Source organism: Natator depressus, chromosome 5 (genome assembly GCF_965152275.1).
Source record: "Natator depressus isolate rNatDep1 chromosome 5, rNatDep2.hap1, whole genome shotgun sequence".
NCBI classification, from domain to species: Eukaryota; Metazoa; Chordata; order Testudines; family Cheloniidae; genus Natator; species Natator depressus.
Window position 1 is genome coordinate 87,947,352 of NC_134238.1, and position 20,633 is coordinate 87,967,984.

At 39.8% G+C, this 20,633-nt stretch overlaps 1 protein-coding gene across 3 annotated transcripts in view; it reads right to left on the reverse strand.

The window, feature by feature from the left end:
- The window catches only part of AOPEP (aminopeptidase O (putative)), a 378,987-nt gene that overhangs the window by 324,922 nt on the left and 33,432 nt on the right, over positions 1 to 20,633 (reverse strand). For 2 of the 3 annotated variants that reach the window (XM_074953154.1, XM_074953153.1), the window contains one exon: positions 13,821 to 13,925. The gene's annotated coding sequence lies outside the window, so the exon portion shown is untranslated. Of the gene's footprint in view, positions 1 to 2,080; positions 2,304 to 13,820; positions 13,926 to 20,633 lie in introns of all 3 variants that reach the window. The other variant, XM_074953152.1, reaches the window with a different exon arrangement.

The window sequence follows — 20,633 nt, forward strand, 5'->3', positions numbered from 1 at the left end:
GCACCCAGGAGACGTACGGTGACAGTTAGCTGAGCAGGCACCATGCTTGCCGTGGTATGGCGTCTGCACAGATAACTCAGGAAAAAAGGCGCGAAACGATTGTCTGCCCTTGCTTTCACGGAGGGAGGGAGGAAAGGAGAGCCTGACGACATGTACCCAGAACTACCTGTGACAATGTTTTTGCCCCTTTAGGCATTGGAATCTCAACCCAGAATTCCAATGGGCAGCGGAGACTGCGGAAACTGTGGGATAGCTACCCAGAGTGCGAAGCTCCGGAAGTCGACGCTAGCCTCTGTACTGTGGAAGCTGAGTTAATGCACTTAGTGCATTTTGTATGGGGACAAACACAATCGACTATATAAAAACGATTTCTAAAAAACCAACTTCTATAAATTCGACCTAATTTCGTAGGGTAGACATACCCTAAGGAAATAGCATTCTTTAGAGAACAAGTGCACATCACAATTTTTTTTTTCACCACTAGTAACGATTAGCCAGCAAAGACCTAGAAAAATAGTAAGTGGGGAAAAGAGTGAGAATATAGCTAAACAACATTTTTTTGTTTGTTTTTTGTTTTTTAGCAATGACATTAGCAGCTAGTGGAATGGTTTATCACATTTCTGACATTTTGCTTTTCTTCTTAATGTCTATAGTTGTTTATAAGCAGAGGGTGGGATTTGAAAAGAGGCTAAACTGTAAAACTAAAAAGGAACAATGAGATTTACGTTTGTAGAATCAGAGTGCAAAAACAGTTAATATGATTATGACTACATTTAATGTGTGGGCATAAATAAATAAAAATCAGGGATTTTCTCTCCATTAATCATTTCCTAAACCCCATCTCATCCCCATACCAATTGTCCTTCAGCTTGTAACCTCAGTCAATGTACAACCTAACCTGTCATCTACAATCATTAATTTATTTAGCCTTATTACTAGACTCAAAGAAGTGTTTTGTTATGTAAAATTTTTATATGTGGAAAATGAGACAAATAAATGTTTAGTGATATGCCCAAGTTGATGCAGCAAGCCAGCATCAGAACGTTGGCCTTAGAGTTAGGAGTCCTAACTGCAAGCAACACTCCATCCCTTACATACAAAAGGTTTTGTTTTGAAAATGGTTAGAAAGAAAAAAATGCATGTAGTGAAAAATCCAAGCAGCTATCATGACATCTCTCAAAGATATCTCTGCTCTATATTCTCAGGAACCATTCCAGTTAAGTGACAGCTAATACACTGTGTGCATCTACAGTGTGTGTACTTCAGTAAGGCTTCCTACAGCTGTCTCTGCACTTCGTGCAACTTACTGCTCTTTATAGCTCAGCTACTGAAAAAAATTAAGGTGGCCTTCACATCATGCTGAAATTTTTTTTGAAGTTTGTGCTGCCTTGTTGGCATTCACAGAAAGTCCTAAGGCCAAATTCTCTACTGATAAAAACTGGTGAAGTTCTGTCAACTTCAGTGGAGCTGTGCCAATTCACAACAGGAGAAAATATGGTCAACAATGTATACTTAACAGTTCTGCACACTAGTCCTTCCTTCAGTGTTTACGCTTCAACCTGAGAGGAAGCTGTTCTAACTAAATGACCTCAAGTTCAGTCATTTGGAATTATTTTTTCCCAGATGTTCTCCAGAATCCTTTCCTTCAAACCCTTAGCACTTCAGCAGGTGACATGAGTTCCCACAGAGTTCCAAAGGAAGTGCTGCAGGACCTGTCACATTGGGTGATGGGGCAAATTGGGCATCAGAGGACTGATTGTAAGTGGCTAATTAATCCCCTCCAATGGGAGTCTGGAAACAAACAAAATGAACGGGAACAACTCATGATGATCTGGACTTTGAGAAGAATTCATCTATCTCTAACAAGCTCTGTTCTGATGAGCCTTTTCAATCATGTTAAGATAACATCCTCCTTTTTGTCCATTAAGACAGAGCCCTAATGTTGCTTTGTGAGATAGCCAAAATTCACTGAAACAAGGGTAGGATACAAAAAATAAAAACCTCTCCAAATCATTAATTGAATGTTTCGTTCACTCACTCACTTTGACAACCAATGAAAACCCTTGGAGCAATCACTCACTCATTATCTGCTGGCACACTCATCCCATCTCTTCATCGCAATGCTCTTTCATTGGTTTCTGGAGTTATCACTTCAGTCTCAGCTACCAAGGGATGCTTCTAATTGGCAAGTTGTTGATTTTCATTAGTTCTGTCAATCCAGATCCACAAAGGAACTTAGGTGTTGTGATGCTGAGCATTGTGATGCCTAATTTTAGGCACCCAGAAAAATCACAGGAACAACACTGCAAACCAGAAAGCCTGAGTTAGGCACTTCAACTCTTTATACAATAAATGGGGAGAGGCAGGCGCCTTATGATGTAATCCACAAAACCACATATGCTAGATGGTGACCCACATAAGCTGGCCAATGAGAGATGCCAAGGACAGGGATGTGTCCTAAACCCTTCCCCTCTTAGAGATCAATGCTAAGCTGCAGTGAGATACTTATTTCTGCTTGAGATCAGGGATACCAAGTTGCCTCATCGTATTCCACAAACTTGCTCGATGCATTGAATCAAAAGCCTGCTGGAAGCCTATACAAAGCGCTGCTCCAGCTTATTAAATGTCTTCATCTTCTTGAAAAGCTATCTCAAGGTAAAGATCTGGTCCAGGGTTGAATAAACAGGTTTAAAGCTACACAGAGTATCCTGGCCTTTGCCATGAAGTGCATCGTTTTCTTTCCTGCCTGAACCCAGAAGAGACTGCCTGTGCACGTAGTACAAGTGGGTGGCAAGCAGATATGCTATTGAGACTCAGAGAAGTTGAGGAGTTCACAGACAGCCAGATTTGGGAAATATCAGTACCCTATGGTAAAGGAAGAAAGGAGCTGACCACCAAATAGTCAGACAGAGAGGAAGTCAGAGAGGAGGCCTGGCAGTTTGTAATCAACAGAGGCAAGAGGTCACAGCAGCATTCTAGTTGGCTGGAGACAGACAAGGATGGGCAGGCTGCGGCCACCATAGAGAAGAGGACCAGAAGGAATTCCACACAGCCAGAAGTTTCAATGTCAATACAATCAATACCAGGCCCTCAACATGGAAACTCTGAAAGATCTCTCTCAAAATCCAATTTTTCCAAGGGAACAGAGAGATATACAGGATACACCTGTGGATGGCAGCTCTGCCCAACCTGTAAGAAAAACAAGTTGCCTACAAAGAGTTCTCCAACTGTCCAAGGAAGACACACAATCCTTGTAGGGGATACAATACTCAGAAGAATAGAGAAATATCTGCAAGGAACAGGTGGACAACAGGATGGTGTGCCTGGCATCCTAAAGTTGACAGGCCATCCACTGGGGATGGTTCAGAATGACAATAATGACAGTGCATCACTGGATATCTCACAGATAATAGATTACTTCAGGGAACCAGGAAGCATGCTAAAGAAGAACGTCCAAGCAATCTCTGAGATCCTTCCTGTCCCATAAGCAAAGGAAGAAAAAAGGCAGAAGGTACTGCAAGTGAACCCCTGGCTGGATAAGTGGTGTAGGGTGGATGATTTTGGTTTGGTGGAACATTCTATGGAGAGAGGGGGCTGTATAGTATGGATGGCCTCCCTCTACCTCAGTAGAATGGGAACCATTCTCCTCAGGGACAGGCTGCCTAGAGTAATCAGGAGGATGTTAAACTAATAACAAAAGGGGTGGGTACATAGAGAAAAGAGCTGTGCACAAAATCAAAATGTTGAGAACAAAATTAATCAGGGCACCAAAGGACACAAAGAGAAGAAATTCTTGAATTGCCTATACATCAGTGCTAGAAGCCTGGGTAACAAACAAAAGGAACTGGAGTTGCTCATTTATGAGCATAAATTCTATCTATTGGTATTACTGAAACCTGGTGGCACGATTCACATGACTGGAATGTTAAAATTGATAGTTATTACCTATTTAGGAAGGATTGAGTGGGCAAAAGGGATGGGTAAGTGGTACTCTATGTCAAAAATGGCATTTTCTGTTTACACTGATGACTTGGAAAAAAATTATTTTGAATGCTTATGGATTAGTGTCTAAACAGATAAAGCACAAGATGGGGTATTAGTTGGTGTCTGCTACAGACCACCAAATCACACTAAGAAACAGGTTTCAGAGTAACAGCCGTGTTAGTCTGTATTCGTAAAAAGAAAAAAGAAAAGGAGTACTTGTGGCACCTTAGAGACTAACCAGTTTATTTGAGCATGAGCTTTCGTGAGCTACAGCTCACTTCATCGGATGCATAGCATATCGATATGGTATGCATCCGATGAAGTGAGCTGTAGCTCACGAAAGCTCATGCTCAAATAAACTGGTTAGTCTCTAAGGTGCCACAAGTACTCCTTTTCTTTTTTCTTTTTACTAAGAAACAGGATGACCAGTTCCTTATTTACCTTTCTATAACATGTAGGGAATAAAAGATGCATGATCATTGGGGACTTAGGTGTGAGTGTCATGTCCTGGAGGTCTCATGCTGTCAGTACTAATGCACCTTTGGAATTTCAAAATATTATAGATTACAGTTTCCTAACTCCAGAAGTGTTGCATCCAACATGGAGGAATTCTATATTAAACCTCATCTTGACAGATAAAGAGGAACAGATCACAGAACTAAAAATTAACATTAACTTAGGTACAAGTGATCAAAATGTGATCACATTTATAGTGTGCAAACACAGTAAAGTCCAGAGCAGTGATAGATATACTTGATGCTTTAAAAAGCCAGTTTTTCACAAAGCTGAAAACAATTCAGAGTCAAATCAGCTGGGAGGAAGAATTTAATACAAAAAAGTGTAACTGATAATTTGGAATTGTTTAAGAGCCGAAAAAGTGACAATCAAAGAAGGCTGTATTGTTTAAAAACTGACCTGGTTTAGAGGGAACTGAAGGCAGCTATAAAAATTATATTTAAAACAAATGGAAGAAAGGGGAAGTTGATGGTAATGAATATAAATCAGAAGCTCAGAACTGTAGAAAATTGATAAGGAAAGAAAAGGGACACAATGAGAACTCTACGGTCAGCAGACTTAAGGAGAATAAGATTTTTTTTTTAAGTATATTAGGAGCAAAATGTATCCTAACAGTGGTATTGGTCCATTAATAAATGGAAATGGTAAAATTATCATAAATAATGCAAAAAAGGCAGAAGTGTTCAATATATATTTCTATTCTGTATTTGGAAACAGATGATGTAGTGTAGTCATATTGCATGATAACATTCTTTCCATTCCACTAGTATCTCAGGAGGATGTTAAACAGCAGCTACTAAAGTTAGACATTTTTAAATCAGCAGGTCCAGATAACTTGATCGAAGAGTTTTAAAAGAGCTGACTGAGAAGCTCGCTGGATTGTTAATGTTGCTTTTCAATGAGTCTTGGAACATTGGAGAAGTTCCAGATAACTGGAAGAAATTTAAATATTGGTAAAAGGAATGGCCTCGATAAGTATATGCCTGTCAGTCTGATATCAATCCCAAACAAGATAATGGAGCAGCTGATACTGGAGTCAATTAATAAAAAATTAATGGAGAATAATAATTAATGCCAATGAACATGGGTTTATGCAAAATATATCCTTTCAAAGTAACATGGTATCTTTTTTATGAGATTACATGTTTGGCTGATAAAGGTAATGGTGCTAATAAAATAGACTTCTGGAACGTGTTTGGCTTGATACCACACAACATTTTGATTAAAAAAATAGAACATATAAAAGTAACATGGCACACAGTAAATGGATTAAAAGATGCCTAACTGATAGGTGTCCAAATGTAATTGTAAACAGGAAATCATCATCGACTAGGTGTGCTTCTAGTGGAGTCCCAGAGGGATCAGTTTTTGGCCTGACGGTTTTTGTCAATGACCTGAAAGAAAAAATTAAATCATCACAGATAAAGTTTGCAGATGACACAAAAATTGGGGGAGTGATAAATAATGAAGAGCACAGGTCACTGACACAGAGAAATCTGGATCAGCTAGTAAGCTGGATGCAGCTAGGAACAAAGAATGTAGCCATACAATGGGGGATTCTATCCTGGGAAGCAGTGACTCAGAAAAAGATTGGGAGGGGCTGGAGAATCAGCAGAACATGAACTTCCAGTGCAATTCTGTGGTCAGAAAGGCAAATGTGATCCTGGGATGCATAAATGGGAATATCAAGTAGGAGTAGAGAAGTTATTTCATCTCTGTATTTGGCACTGGTGTGACCGCTACTGGAATACTGTGTCCATTTCTGGTGTCCACAATTCAAGAAGGACATGGATAAATTGGAGGGAATTGAAGGAAGAGCCATGATAAAGATTAAAGGATTAGAAAACATATCTTATGAGTTAGACTCAAGGAGCTCAATCTATTTATCTTAACAAGAGAAGATTATGAGGTGACTTGATTACAGTCAACAAGTATCTATTCTGGGAACAAAGTACCTATATTGGGATCAAATATTTGATAGTGGACTCTTCAGCCTAGCAGAGAAAGTTGATGGCTCGAAGTTGAAGCTAGACAAATTCAGACTGGAAATGAGGTGTAAATTTTAACTGTGAGGGGAATTAACCACTCAAACAATTTACCAAGGATTCATGGTGGATCCTCCATCACTGGCAATTTTAAAATCAAGATTGGATGTTTTTCTAAAAGATATGCTCTTGCAATTATTTTGGGGAAGTTTTATGGCCTATTTTATACAGGGGGTCAGACTGAATGATCACAATGGTCCCTTCTGGCCTTGGAATCTATGAAACATGGAAGTGAAGGCTTTCTCTGGGACCAACAACAGCATAATACCTCTATAGTTTCTACATTTGGCCTTAGTGCTCTTTTTGAAAAGAGGCAGATTAACACCCATTATACACAAATAATGTAAATATATATATGGTTAATATAATAGTTTCCTGCAGAACTATGAGTGTTCCATCACTAACAAATATTAAGACCAGGAACAGAAAAAGTATTGCAGATCAGAACTGAATAATTAGCATGTAGGGGAATCTAGAGAGTACTTTGTATGACAGATATGCAATACTCTGAATAAACCTTACTGAATCAAATTAACCCTTGCAGAATTAAGTTTAATGCCTTGGGGTCCATTGTATAAAAATGAAAATGTTATGTGTTTTTGTGAGATTGTATATAACTTCTCTACAAGGAGGGGGTACCCTAATACAATTCTTTAGTTATCAGCCCTTCACCGTAGGAAGGGGACACATTGCCTGGCTGATTACCTATTCCTGATCTCTTAAAAGGTTCTCGAGAGAGCTGCAGACAAAGACAGGATGTTGGGATAAATAACCAGGTGGTGAACTGACTCAAGATTTTTGTTCTGATCCAGCAAACAGACAGGACTGCTGATCCACAGAGGATCCTAATCCTTAGGGAACGGTTGGAAGGACTTTGGCCTAGTAAGGCCACATAAGAGTTTCTAGTTCTGAGCAAAGGGTGTGATGAACTTCAAATCACAGGAAAACCCTGGATGGAGTTTTGAAGGAGTGCTCTTTCCAGAGCCCGTGTTGGAGAGGGTGATCTCTCGTAAGCTTATTAGCATGCAGGTAGGCTCTTTTATTATTCATCTGTAGTGCTTTTACCTTAAGAATAAAATATGCTTGCTTAGAAAGAACTATGTAGTAATTTACAACTGGGGCAATTATGCTGGGGCAATTATACAACTGGGGTAATTAAGCAAGCTGCAAGCAGTCTCTGAAGATAATTGCCCTAGTTGTAAATTTATAATGATTGTCCCAGTTGTAAATTATGCTAGGGTAATTCAGAGAAGCAGTCTCTGAAGATAAAGTGAAGTGGGCCTGCTTAGGCAGAGTGTATTTTATTGGGAATAACACAGTGAAAGCAGGGAATTGTTCAGCCTGGAAATACCCTCGTCTCCACCACCTAAGAGAGGTGACAGCCAGGGGAGACAGAAGCCTGTGAGTGGGTACCCTTGCTGGTCCACTGAAGGGAAATACAGGTTAGTTGCCCTGAACTATGTAAAAATTTTGTAGTCTGGAAGATTATGCTAAAGTAGCTTGGGCTGCATAAGTATGAGAAGGTGGCTGTGGATGGAAATCCCTGTGAGGCTGTAAATTTCCCTGCTCTATATCCTTCAAAGAAATATGTCACCAACCCTGAAGCACACAATAGTCTGAACAACAGTACAGAAATCTTCATTCAGTAGCTTGAGAGATGTCTCAGCCTACCACCTAGTATTCAGCTTTCCTTTTCTAAGCAAGCTAATCAAGAAGCTGGCAAAAACAAGTCCTCATAGTCACCTCTCAGGTGCCATTTTCTTGGAACTCTCTCAGAAGAGAACACGGTAGCAAGACAGCTCTGGTTGTTCTGCCAGATGGCCTCTTCCTGTCCATAGACAACAGACATAGAGCCATCCTCATCCTGCTGGATGCATCTCCGCAGCATTTGATATCATTGATCACCAAATACTCCTGTCCCATGGGTGAAGAGAAATCCTCTGTAATGGCTCAAGTCATTTCTCTCAGACCAAAATAAAGTCCTTATGGGCAACTGCTCCACCTCTTCCAGAGCCCTCCCCCTACAGAGTCCCACAAAGCTCAACTTTTTACATCACCTTATTCAACATCTACAAGAAGACATCAAGAGAGCTGGTGAGACAACACAGTCTGAAATGTGAACAATACGTGGGCTACGCAAGAATCACTACAATTTCCTACAAGTGCCGAAATAATATAAACTTCGGACTCAAGAGCTGTTTGAAACAATGAAAGGTAACTTGAAAGTGATGTGGTAGGGAGAGTGAAGCACTTTGAAAAATTCGCCCTAAAAATGGCGGAGGTATCTGCCCTCAGAGTATAAAAATTGATTCTTAGGAGTCATAACTTGCACAGAAGCTGAAAATAGAATATGGAACTCACTCCCAGAAAAGATAAGACTGACTACTAATTTCACTGCATTGAGAACTAAATGCAAAGCCTGTTGCTTTGGCTTAGCTTTTCCTCAATAATTTTGCCAAACACATCCACACACACCAATAGAATAAAGCTATTTACTCCTACAGACTGGGAAGCGGACAATAGAGAGAGATGGTTAGTTCAATTTTGAAACACTTATGAGATGCTCAGATATTATTCTAATTGGTGCCATATATGAACCTAGGTAGTCAGATATACACCCTGTGGGCCTCAGAGCTGGAAGTGTGTGTATGTTTCTTACCAAAATAAGCAGTTTCCTTTTTTTTTTTAAACTTAAATTAGCATTTTGAACTGACTGGGAGGACTCTGCCATAAGCTTTCATAAGTGGCAGAATTGTGTATTGAGAGAGCTTGCAAAGTCTTTACTATGCATCCCTCTCATTCTCTCTGCCTGTTCTATGTAATCATTCCCTCGCTCCCTTGAACACCAAAGTGGATTAAAAAGAATAAGAACACCTAAGGTTGGGGGTGGGGGGGAAGCCTCAAAAGTGTAACATTTCTTGCACTAGATTTAATAGTGTGTAATGCCCTGATTTAGCATATATCTTGTGGAATCATAGACTTTTAAGCCAGAAAGGACTATTACGATAATCTAGTCTGGTCTCCTTCATAACACATGGAATATCAAAAATAGAAATTCCATCGTGTGGAACCTTTACATCTCAGAAAAGACTTCTTAAAGGGGATTCAAATTATTCACTATTTACTGATAAAAGTCACACTACCAAGAAATAACACTTCTTCAAAAAGCGTTGACATGAACAACAAAAAAAGGCATATTATATAATAAACATATAATCTGGGGATTCTGAATTAATTAACAGACTGTAATCCCTAAATTATTAGATGCTGAAAATGCTTAAAGATAATTTTCCTTGAATTTACAACAAGGTCTAGGTTTTGTCCTAATACCTCACGGGAACGGGAAAGAATCCACTGATTGTCCTTCATGTGGGAACAAATGATATGGCTAGATTCTCACTGACACGTATCAAGGGATACATCTATGCCAGGCTGGGGAAGATGCTTAAGGAAATCGAGGCTCAGGTGATCTTCAGTGGGATTCTGCCTGTTCCTAGAAAAGGGCAACAAAGGTGTGATAAGATTATGATGATCAACATATGGCTCAGGCAGTGGTGCTATAAGGAAGGCTTTGGGATGTATGGCCACTGGGAGGCATTCATGGACATAGGACTGTTCTCTCAGGATGGACTTCAACTTAGTAGGGAGGGAAATAGACTTCTAGGATGGAGACTGGCACAACTGACTAAGAGAGCTTTAAACTAGGAATTTGGAGGAGATGGTTGGGAGACGTCCAGGTAATCTCCACGCCGGATTTTAACATTAAGAAGGAAGAAAACGAAGTAAGAAAGGATACAGCCATAGGTAGGAGAATGGACATAAGGAGGAAGGGCAGTGTAGTTACCCGTCTAATAGGTGATACTGGCGGTAGAATGTCCATTCCTAATCGGGTAAAGAATGTGAGCGAAGCCAAACAGCAAAAATTAAGATGTTTGTACACCAATGCGAGAAGCCTAGGTAAAAAAATGGAGGAACTAGAGCTACTGGTGCAGGAAGTGAAACCAGATATTATAGGGATAACGGAAACAGGGTGGAACAGTCGTCATGACTGGAGTACAGGTATTGAAGGGTATGTGCTATTTAAGAAAGACAGAAATAAAGGCAAAGGTGGTGGAGTAGCACTGTATATCAATGATGAGGTGGACTGTAAAGAAATAAGAACTGATGGAATGGATAAGACAGAGTCTGTCTGGGCAAAATCACATTGGGGAAGAAAGCTACTAGAGCCTCCCTGGGATAGTGCTTGGGGTGTGCTGTAGACCACCAGGATCTGATCTGGATATGGATAGGGACCTCTTTAATGGTTTTAATGAAGTAAATACTAATGGGAATTGTATGATCATGGGAGACTTTAACTTCCCAGATATAGACTGGAGGACAAGTGCTAGTAATAATAATAATAGAGTTCAGATTTTCCTCGATGCGATAGCTGATGGATTCCTTCATCAAGTAGTTGCTGAAACAAGAGGAGATGCCATTTTAGATTTGGTTCTGGTGAGTAGTGAGGACCTCATAGAAGAAATGGGGGACAACCTTGGTTCAAGCGATCATGAGCTAATTCAGTTCAAACTAAATGGAAGGATAAACAAACATAGATCTGTGACTAGGGTTTTTGATTTCAAAAGGGCTAACTTTAAAAAATTAAGGAAATTAGCTAGGGAAGTGGATTTGACTAAAGAACTTGTGGATCTAAAGGCAGGAGGAGGCCTGGAATTACTTCAAGTCAAAGTTGCAGAAACTATCAGAAGCCTACATCCCAAGAAAGGGAAAAAATTCATAGGCAGGAATTGTAGACCAAGCTGGATGAGCAAGCATCTCAGAGAGGTGATTAAGAAAAAGCAGAAAGCCTACAAGGAGTAGGAAGATGGGAGAGATCAGCAAGGAAAGCTACCTTATTGAGGTCAGAACATGTAGGGATAAAGTGAGAAAGGCCAAAAGCCATGTAGAGTTGGACCTTGCAAAGGGAATTAAAACCAATAGTAAAAGAGTCTATATCAATATAAATAAGAAGAAAACAAAGAAAGAAGAAGTGGGACCGCTAAACACTGAGGATGGAGTGGAGGTTAAGGATAATCTAGGCATGCCCCAATATCTAAACAAATACTTTGCCTCAGTCTTTAATGAGCTTAGGGATAATGGTAGGATGATAAATGGGAATGAGGATATGGAGGTAGATATTACCACATCCAAGGTAGAAACCAAACTGGAACAGCTTAATGGTACTAAAACCGGGGGGCCCAGATAATCTTCATCGAAGAATGTTAAAGGAACTGGCACATGAACTGCAAGCCCATTAGCAAGAATTTTTAATGAATCTGTAAACTCAGGGGTTGTACCGTATGACTAGAGAATTGCTAACATAGTTCCTATTTTTAAGAAAGGGAAAAAATGTGATCCAGATAACTGCAGGCCTGTTAGTTTGACATGTGTAGCATGCAAGGTATTGGGGGAAAAAATTGAGGGAGAAAGCAGTTATGGACATTGAGGTCAATGGTAATTGGGACAAAATACAACATGGTTTTACAAAAGGCAGATCATGCCAAACCAACCGTATCTCCTTCTTTGAGAAGGTAACAGATTTTTTAGATAAAGGAAACGCAGTGGATCTAATTTACCTCGATTTCAGTAAGTCATCTGATACGGTTCCAAATGGGGAATTATTAGCTAAATTGGAAAAGATGGAGATCAATATGAAAATTGAAAGGTGGATAAGGAACTGGTTAAAGGGGAGACTGCAAAGGGTCATACTGAAGGGTGAACTGTCAGGCTGGAGGGAGGTTACTAGTGGAGTTCCTCAGGGATCGGTTTTGGGACCAATCTTATTTAATCTTTTTATTACTGACGTTGACCCAAAAAGTGGGAATGTGCTAATAAAGTTTGTGGATGACACAAAGCTGGGAGGTACTGCCAATTCAGAGAAGGACCGGGATATCAGTTAGGAAGATCTGGATGACCTTGTAAACTGGAGTAATAGTAACAGGATAAAATTTAATAGTGAAAAAGTGCAATGTCATGCATTTAGGGATTAATAACAAGAATTTTTGTTATAAACTGGGGACACATCAGTTGGAAGTAACAGAGGAGGAGAAGGACCTCGGAATATTGGTTGATCATAGGATGACTATGAGCTGCCAATGTGATATGGCCGTGAAAAAAAGCTGATGCGGTCTTGGGATGCATCAGGCGAGGTATTTCCAGTAGAGATAAGGAGGTGTTAGTACCGTTATACAAGGCACTGGTGAGACCCCATCTGGAATACTATGTGCAGTTCTGGTCTCCCATGTTTAAGAAGGATGAATTCAAACTGGAACAGGTACAGAGAAGGGCTACTGGGATGATCTGAGGAATGGATAACCTATCTTATGAAAGGAGACTCAAGGAGCTTGGCTTGTTTAGCCTAACCAAAAGAAGGCTGAGGGGAGATATGATTGCTCTCTATAAATATATCAGAGGGATAAATACCAGGGAGGGAGAGGAATTATTTAAGTTCAATACCAATGTGGACACAAGAACAAATGGATATAAACTGGCCATCAGGACGTTTAGACTTGAAATTAGATGAAGGTTTCTAACCATCAGAGGAGTGAAGTTCTGGAACAGCCTTCCAAGGGGAGCAGTGGGGGCAAAAGACATATCTGGCTTCAAGACTAAGCTTGATAAGTTTATGGAGGGGATGCTATGATGGGATAACATGATTTTGGCAATTAATTGATCTTTGACTATTAGTGGTAAATATGCCCAATGGCCTGTGATGGGATATTAGATAGGGTGGGATCTGAGTTACTACAGAGAATTCTTTCCTGGGTGTGTGGCTGGTGAGTCTTGCTCACATGTTCAGGGTTTAGCTGATCGCCATATTTGGGGTCAGGAAGGAATTTTCCTCCAGGGCAGATTGGCAGAGGCCCTGGGGGTTTTTCGCCTTCCTCTGCAACGTGGGGCACAGGTCACTTGCTGGAGGATTCTCTACACCTTGAAGTCTTTAACCACGATTTGAGAACTTCAATAGCTCAGACATAGGTTACGGGTTTGTTACAGGAGTGGGTGGGTGAGATTCTGTGGTCTGCGTTGTGCAGGAGGTCAGACTAGACGATCATAATGGTCCCTTCTGAGCTTAGTCTTTGATTCTATGATTCTAATGATGTGTTAATTATCTCCAAAGAGGTAATATACATGCAAACAAGTGTACAAATGTATCATTCTTTTGAAGCTTTCCTAGAATTACATTAAATTTACAAGAATTACATCAATAAAGTGTAACTGATTTCTAACTTTTACCTATTTATACTGACTATTTCTTTTCTTCAAAGAGTTCCATCAGCAGTATAAAGTAATGCTGTCCTCCATCCCCATACTTCTATCTGTATATTTAATGATATCCATCTGAAAGAAAGAAAACAACAAAAGTATCATTAATAATTATACTTTAAGAATAATATTATTATATTAAGTCTAACCTAACTAGTTCACTTCTGACTGGTACAAATGTAATTCATTGTTTCCATGATTTATCAGATTATTTATGAAGTGAACCTTGCCAAATCTTTACCAGTAGCTCCATTCATAAATAATTTCAACATTTTTTATTTCATACACATTTTAAAAGGCCATAGCACTGATGGATTATTGTATATGGGCTTTAAAGATTTATCCTAAATTATATACTGTGTGACTGTAACAATTTAGAGAGGTGACAAATTTCTTCCTTTGACAACAATAAATCTATTCGCATGAACAGTCATCTGTATGTATTTTACAGATCGTGTGTTTTTTTGCTAAAGATTGTGTGGGTGAGTTTTAGTTAATGAGAGTGATTTAGAACATGGCATGAGTTGGGTGCAGTGCCAGCAGATACTACACAGTCTGTTCGTGCCAATAACAGCTTTGACAACGTGGCTTATTTGTAATTCACATCATTTCAGCTGTTCCAGTACTGAGCGTCTCGAGAAGGGACTGTCAGTTATGCAGAAGTGCATGATGGTGATAATTTGTCTATTTAACAATTTTCACAAGGAACAGGTGCCCATCTCGACTCTCTGGAACTTATATGAAAGGAACAAGTGCATCCTACACAGTGCTGAGCCATTCTCAGATAAGATTTTGTTTGCTTGTCATCAGTACCATATATGATCCATGGTTTTGAAGGATGCAGAGAGATCTAGCAATATCAACAAAGAATCTGATTTGTTGCTTAAGAGCAGAAGAAGGTAGTCCCTTAGTGCCATGAACAACGGACAATGTTCCTCAGGACCATTTTGGTGCCATTGCCAGGTCTGAAACATGACTGTGATATATATAGATTTTGACAGATATTGCTGGAGCTTGGGGGTCTCAATAAACTTTACCAAAGAAATTGGGATTGGAGAGTGGGTGGCATTCAGTGAGGCTGTTTTAAGGGTTGGTTTCTCCAAGGTCTGAGTACTGCATTCATTAGGATAACTGATAGTTTGCCTTTTTGAGGGAGGCACAGGTTATCTCAGTTATCAAGGGGACTAGGTGTTTCCCATTGGACTTCACTTTTCATGAAGGACAGGAGGTCAGTTTTAGAGATGTATGAAACACTTCTGCTCAGCTTAGCAAGCTGGTGCAGCTGTGTCTGAGAGGGACACAAAGGATTCAGTTGTGTCATATGTCCCTTTAGTTTTCTTTATGGCTGTTCAGTATATAGTGTGACAAAGTCAAATCTGACAGATCTAAAAGGATGGTTGAAGCCAGGTATATCAGTCTTAAAGCCCCTTTTCCTATGAACCAAAAGAAGTTACCTGAGCTTAATTATGGTCACCAGAGTCGAACATGTGATCTCTAAAAAACTGATCACAGTTAGGAGACAGCGGGGAGAGGAGGGATGAAAAGCAAGCTGCAAAAGAGCTGTGTGCCACAAGGGGAAAAGGTTCTTCCCAGGTAAAGAATTGTTTTTCTCTATAAGGGAAATCTTGTGTTTATTTCTGTTTGGGGTGGGGACCTGGGTTCCCAACACAGTGTGGGTTAGAGAGGGTTACTGGCGATTAGTAGCTAGCATAAGAGGAAGTACTCCAGTGGGAGTTAGGAAATTTGTCTGTTTGTTTAAAGAACCCTCAAGGCCAACCCTAGGGCCTGCTCTGTAAATAAGGAAACATTAAAAATTAAACCTCCATCATAGGACTGATTTTCTCCAGGTCCCAACACCGGAGGGAGAAATGCTAAGTTTTGCTATGATGAAAGAGTTGTGTTGCTACAATATGAAGTTGCATCTTGAGAATTTCACGGGTTGCCAAGTGGATCTTGCCCCATACGCACTTCACTCAACTGGTTTTTTGCTTCACTAGGTAGAGTTCAGAAAAATCACAGTAATTTACAGAGGTGGTATGAGGGAAGGGGTTTTGGGGAGCAATCAATGGCTTCAGTCAGCAGTTGATTGTAATGTTCTGCTAGTTTGTCAACTCCTTCTGGACATTTTCTAGAAGCTTCATTCACTAAAGTGGAAATTATTGATTCATTTAATCTTTATAATTAGAAGGTGATGGTCTCTGCAAGAGGACAGATTGGATCAGTTAGAGTGGACAACAATGCCAAAGATGAACTCTAGCATGTGTTCAGTTTTGTGGGTGATGCTGAAGACAACTTGAGAAAAATCTACAGTAAGTAGGAAATAGCGAACTATGCTGTTAGATGTGTTGTCTATGTGGATGATCAGATCTCTCAGGACAATGAATCTTGAGAAGTCCATTATGATGTTAAATAAGAGCTCTGTTATTTCTTCCAGGAATCTCACTAGCCTTCATTGGATTTCTCACCAGGTTATCTGTACATCAAGGATATTCTTGTGTTTATTTCATCCCTGGATACACATATTACAACTGGACATTCAGATGACAATTTTCAAGCTGGGACTCTTCTTGCATTTGAGATCAAATGAGAAAGAATGGCCACATTGCCTACTTGCCTCACGTATGATGCAGACGAAGACCCACCAGAGACAGTGAGGAGACCACCAAGCTAATCTTCATTTATGAGCTAACAAAAACAAAATTTGAGATTATGGGCCAAATTCAATCCTGGACTAAACACGAGTTTTCATTGGATTTCTAGCCAGTTCAGAGCTGAACTTGGTCCTAGATCTACAGAGATGAAAAACCAGTGAATAATCCATTGTGATATCTAGCCACCAAAAAGTGACATGTCTTGAGGTGATTTGATATATATTATACACTAAGTGTGCATGTGATAAAACCTCTCGACCCACTGTACTATCTTATTTACAATATAAAGATATATACTGTTGCTAAGAACAATATTGATATATAAACACACAATTTATTCTCACTCTACCATATGCCACCACAAAATGATTTACTAACATTCAGATAGATCAAGAGAAAAAAGCACACAGCCAGCCAATTAAAAAGTGACACTTACATAACGGTTTGTAGCTGCACTGCATCAAAATTTACAATACTTTTTTCCCTCTGTAGTGCAGTCAACCATAACAAATGCTAACATGACACAATTCACTCACAAATAAAAGTAAGGATTAACATTTTGATTTGAACCTAGCATAGTCATCAAACAGCTTTGCAATTTATTAGACTGAACTGTTCCAGGATCAGAAAGAAATCAGTAAAAAAGTAAAAGGAAAAAGGAAAGATTTTATGTGACACAAATAAAACAGGCTATAGAGCAGAGTGGTGAAAACTGTTTATTTCATTCATTGGGGATAACTGTACAAGTTGCTTACTGTTCCATTCCCTTTTACCAGTTGTAAGTTTTCTGGCCTTCCTTCTCTTTCACTATTATACTGTAACATTTGGTAAATAAGGTTCCCATCTTTCCTATTTTCAAGTTTAATTCTCCTTCTATCTTTATATACAAAACTAACATTCCCCTCACCCTAGCAAACACACACACACTTTAAGGCTATTTTAAATATTTAGTTCAGGCAAATGTAAACAGTCAAATAAATGAAATCTACAGAACTACATATCTAAAAGATTCAAAGCCCCAAATTACTATTTAACATGACTTCAAAATATTAGACGTGGTGCAGTAGGAACCTAATCTACCATATTTGAATGCAAAAAACCTTCAGAAGTATTAGACATGTCAGTATTTTTCCACTCTAAGTTGGATTGTAACTGAATCCTGCTACTTTAATTCCAGTGCTTTGCACGGTGTGATCCTTTCCTAGGTTAGGCTTTAAGCTGTGATGTTACCACACATTAGCAGCCACTTGCTAACATGTTTTAAAAGTCTAGTCTAGACAAGGCACCCTACCTTTAACGTGTACTAAACTAGTCAAGTACTAACATCATACTTTTATTCCTAGTCTAGATGAATGCATGGCAAATATGGTGTACAAGTGTGATAGTCTTTGTTCCTGGGGAGCATTGTTTAGCAGTCAGGGCTTTGGCCCTTCAGCCTGCAGAGGGGGTTTTTGGTGGGAGAACTTGGGCCCTCCCATTGCACTGGGCCCCATGAGGGTGACACAAGGGTCTGATACCCAGGAGCACATTAAGGCTGCCTTTCCTCGGCCACTTCCTACCACTCGGCTATTGTCCAAAGTCTATCCCAGAGGCTGTGATGGGGGTCAGCTCACCGCTTGACATCTCTTCGCAGCCAGGCATGGCATGGTAGCTCTCTCCCTCTTGGGGAGGCAGGTGCCTCCTCTTGTGTCTTGGCCTTCTGGCCAGGTCAGTCCCAAGTCTCTCCCCTTCCAGGATAGTCCATAAACAAAACACAGGAGCTGCAAGCTAGAAGTCTTTTCTCTTCCCTGGTTGCTCACAAGGACGCTCTTCTGCTTCTTTTCAACTCCTCTTCCAGTCTGTGCATCTTTTGCAAGTGTGATGGGGCCAGGCTAGCTGACCCCAAAGCAGCTCAACTGCTTGTTGCCCAGTGTAGGGTTTGTATACCCAATCACAATCACAACATGTAGTAATCACAGACCCTTTTTAGTATCACTTGAGCTGCTGGAAAAGGGCAATAGCTATCATAGCAATGCCTTAATTTCTACATATTGATACTGCAGTAGCACACAAAGGATTTGAGTCCCATTTTGCTAGGTGCTCTACAAACAATACAAGACACCCTCTTTGATCCAAAGATCTTGCCATAAAGACGACAAGTGATATACAACAACTTCTGGGGGAGAGAGAGACACAATCATATCACTTGTATATATGTGCTTTTATTATTAAAAATAACATGTCAAATTGTCCCCATCTATTCCTTAAGCCATCATTAATGGGCTGATTTCTTATAGGCATCAGAGCAGAGGTCAGTCTTAAGGAGGTATTTGAAGGAAAAAAGTAGTGGTCTTATGAATCCATTTCAATGTAGGTCATTTTATGAATGAGGGGGAAGCATGAAAGAAATCTTTAATAAATGTTTGGTAAACTAAGGTATATTTGTTTAAAATATACTTTATGAATATATAAAATGAACTTTAAAATAATCCATCCTTGCTCATAAATTTGGCCCAGGGATTCAGGTGGTGTTCAGTAATTAATGATTAGGGCCCTACCAAATTCACAGTTATAGGATTTTAAAAATTGTAAATTTCATTATTTCAGATATTTAAATCTGAAATTTCACAGAGTTGTAATTGTAGGGGTCCTGACCCAAAAAGGAGATGTGGGGGGTTCGAGGTTGTTGTAGGAGGGACTGTGGTACTGCCACCCTTACTTCTGTGCTGCTGCTGGTGGTGGCGCTGGGCGGCCAGAGAGCAGCGGCTGCTGGCCAGGAGCCCACTCAGAAGGCAGTGCCGCCACCAGCAGCAGCGCAGAAGTAAGAATGGCATGGTATGGTATTGCCACCCTTACTTCTGTGCTGCTGCTGGCGGGGCACTGCCTTCAAAGTTGTGTGCCCAGCCAACAACCACCGCTCTCCAGCTGCCCAACTCTGAAGGCAGTGCTGAAGTAAGGGTGGCAATACCGCAACCCCCTAAAATAATCTTGCGACTCCTCTCTCCTCCCCCCCCCCCCCCCCGCAACTCCCTTTTGGGTCAGGACTCCCAATTTGAGAAACGTTGGTCTCCCCTGTGAAATCTGTATAGTATAGGGTAAAAGCACACAAGAGACCAGATTTCACAGTCTGACACGCATTCTTCAAGGCCGTGAATTTGGTAGGGCCATATTAATGACACAGACAAGTATCATTTACATATAAGCAGTACAAAATGCTCACAGAATTTACTATTGATTGCAGTAACCTGAAGAAGGGCTCTGTGTAAGCTCAAAAGATTGTCTCTTTCACCAACAGAAGTTGGTCCAGTAAAAGATATTACCTCCTGTCCCATAGATTTTACTAGTCCATTCAGGGATGTAACACAAAATTGTATATACTTGACTATTAACTACATGCTGAAATTTTAAAATTTGGACACATATTTAGAATTTTTACACGTACAAATGAACATTGGTCTTTGTTGGGAGATTTTTACATGCCTCAGTCATGCCAGGAAATAAAATTATCAACCAATGACTAGGAGAGGTTAAAAAGTATTTTGAATAATGATGTTACTGAACATTACATGACAACCTTTGGCATATTTCTAGGTTGTACTTCAGCAGCAGAAAAAAAGAAAAAAGAAAAATTTTTAATTTAAAATTTTTGTACTTTACCAAAAAATTCAGTGCACGAACAGTCCACTTTAGAGTTTGAATTAGTTCTGTTTTCACAGCACAGGGGTAAGATAAAATGTGTTGTTCAATATAATAGTGCTATTGTATTAAGACCAGAGATAGGCCAAGGGAGCAGTGTTTAAATCAGATTAAGGTTAGGTTAGGGTTCATGTTTGAATTTTGGTAAAACAGGTTATCATCACATACTTAAATCAATAATATGGATCAAATTCAGTCCTCGTGTAATTAAATGCAACTCCCACTGACTTCAGTTGAAAGCTCCAAATATCTGCTACACCCAGTCTGAATCTAGTCTTGTAGCCCTCATAGTATTGAGTTTTCAGCTGAAAATACCACTGTAGAATCCTAAGGACCAGTTTGACACATAGTCGTTCAAAAATAAGTGTTTGTCATAATTCTAAGCCAAAGTATTGCTGGTGCCCACCTGCTGTAATATGTACTCTCTTATCCTTCTGTTTTTTTCCTATAAGCAATC